The 2,752-nt window shown below is 40.6% G+C and overlaps 1 pseudogene; it reads left to right on the forward strand.

The window, feature by feature from the left end:
• The first annotated feature begins 664 nt into the window (after positions 1-664).
• On the forward strand, positions 665-1,252 carry LOC110542740 (large ribosomal subunit protein eL19-like; annotated as a pseudogene).
• Positions 1,253-2,752: the final 1,500 nt, after the last annotated feature.

The following is a 2,752-nucleotide window of genomic DNA, read 5'->3' on the forward strand; positions in this document are numbered from 1 at the left end:
CATCAGTGGAAACAGTGGTGCAGTCTTGTGCTGTGTCAGAGTATAATGTGTCACAAAGAGCTACATGTATCCTAGTGGCCCATGATGTAGAGCTTACAGCTTATATCACTTATGGTGCAGCTGTTATGTTGATACCACAACTGAATTGTTTAGGTGTTTGCAGCGACGCCAGTGGATAAGACACACTGAGCTACCAGTCACGAGAAAGCAGAGCATAAACTTTAGTGTGTAGTGCCTAATACTTGATACTTGATAATACCTGATAAATAGCACACACGTCTATGCTACTGGGGTATGGAGTTAGTGCTGCATCCTTGTTAGAATTGTCTTAGAGTTAATTTGATAGGCGTGTTCTGGAAGGCATTGTTAACCAGTGGCTAAAGCAATCATTCCAGTGCAGGGATATGAGCTGGTGGGAGGTGATTTTGGTGGCTGTGGCTAACCTGGGTGCTTTTGGTTCGTCTTTCCACAAAAATAAATAAATAAATAAATAAATAAATAAATAAATAAATAAATAAATATAATAATAAATAAAGTAAATGGAATAAAGATATGAAGAAAAATATTTCTGTACTTCTCTCCAATGTCTTTTATGTTTTAAGCTAGACATTAATATAAGAGTCTAACCCGCAAGGTCTTTCCATTCGCTGCTGTGTCCACAGCCATGAATATGCTCAGGCTGCAGAAGAGGCTTGCCTCTACTGTCCTCCCCTGTGGCAAAACGAAAGTCTAGTTGAACTGCAATAAGACCAAAGGAACCACCAATGCTAACTTCTGCCAGCAAATCGGGAAGCTGATGAAAGATCAGCTGATCATCCGGAAGCCTGTGACTATCCATTCCCCGGCTTGATGCCTGAAAAACCTCGGATCAACGGAATGGCAAGCAGATGGACCCTGGGAAGCAGAAGGGTATGGCCAAAGCTCAGATGCCCAGAAGGTGACCTGCAGGAGAATTATGAGGATCCTGCGCCGGCGTCTTAGGAAATACCATGAATCTAAGACGATTGACCGCCATATGTATCATAGCCTATACTTGAAGGTCAAAGGGAATGTGTTCAAAACTAAGCAGATTCTCGTGGAGCACATCCACAGGCTGATGGCAGACAAGGCCAGCAAGAAACTCTTGGCAGACCAGGCTGAAGTTCGCAGGTCTAAGACAAAGGATGCACCGAAGCGCTGTGAGGAGTGCCTCCAGGCCAAGAAAGAGAGGATCATCAAGACCCTGTCCAAGGACGAAGAGGCCAAGGCATGAAGCTTCCCTCATGTCTTTACGTAGAGTTTTGACTGTGCCCTCATGTTTATCAGTCATTAAAAGAAAGAAAGAAAAAAAAAAGCCTTTGCCTGTTAAAAATAAATAAATGAGTCTAAAATTGCTTAAAATCAGAATAAAGTTTAAAGGTTAGAATCATTTCATATTAACATTATTGAAGAAAAATTTAAAATATATTTAGCATAGGTGTGTACTTAGTGTTTATGACATCAATGGTAGTGCCCAATAAGGTCCTAGGCTTTCTCACTTACTCACTAAAGAGAAGCACCTTCAAACCCTGTGTGTGCCACTGATGAGAAAGAGCCCTGTGTTGGTGTCTCATATGTTTTAATCTTCCATAATATACATTGTTGTTGTATATTTTCTATGTTTATAGCTGCTCAATTCCACAAAAGCTTAATTGTGCTTACCATTGTCCATGGTATCAAGCAATAACACATCATACAAGTTTCAGCCTATGTAATAGGCTATGCCGTAAGTGTACATAGCCTATGACTCCTATTTTTTTTTTTTATGTATGCACTGTTGTTCCCATAATGGAAGAGTCATCCATTGGCCATTGCACATTGGTCACTGGAATGTATCCCTTTTATTAAACAATCTGTGAAACCAAGGATTAAAACAGAAAATACTGATAAGGGAGATCTTCCTCCCATTCCAACTGACTCTAGCCTATCAGGTCTCATCAGGACTGGTTGCATTGTCCTCCTCTGTGGTATGGCAAGGCTGTACCCACCCCACCCCCAGCGAGAGGTGATAAGAGATCCTGTCACTGAGCTCATGTCAGAGACAGCACCTGTTACCCTTACTAAAGAACCCACTTGGAGAATGAGTCTATGGGCTAAATCTGAGCAGGGGTTTTAGGTCCTCTCTATGCATGATCCTTAATTGGGGTATCAGTCTCTGCAAGAGCCCTAAAGCCCAGTATTTGTTTTTTGTTTTTTGTTTTTTTTTGGCTCTGTTGATCTCCTTTTGGAGCTCCTGTCCTATCAGGGGACTAGGGGAGGGGCACAGGGGGAGAAGAGGGAGGGAGGGTGGGATTGGTAGGAGATGAGGGAGGGTCCCACAACTGGGATACAAAGTGAATAAATTGTAGTAAGTAATAATAATTAAAATAAATAAATTAAAAAATAAAAAATAAATCACCTTAAATAAATAAATAAACAGAAAATTCTTTAAAGATGATAGTATCATACATAGAATAAAATGGATATACATATAGAGAGAGTATTAATTTTAGATATTTAACAACCCCATGACCAGGGCAGGAAAGGCACTCACTCACTCCATTGTTACTTTGGGGCAACCATTTTCTGAGCAATTTTTTTTTTTTTTTGTCACAGCATAAGGTTCTCTTTTGAGAAGAACTCAGATTCCACCCTCTGAAAGTGGAGCAGTAAGGTAACACCTGGATGAAAGTATACAACAGTCTAAGCTTTAGAATTTGGAACCTTGCTGGAGTGCCAATGCGAAAAGAGCAAA

Source organism: Meriones unguiculatus, chromosome 5 (assembly GCF_030254825.1).
Source record: "Meriones unguiculatus strain TT.TT164.6M chromosome 5, Bangor_MerUng_6.1, whole genome shotgun sequence".
In the NCBI taxonomy this organism is placed as follows: domain Eukaryota; kingdom Metazoa; phylum Chordata; class Mammalia; order Rodentia; family Muridae; genus Meriones; species Meriones unguiculatus.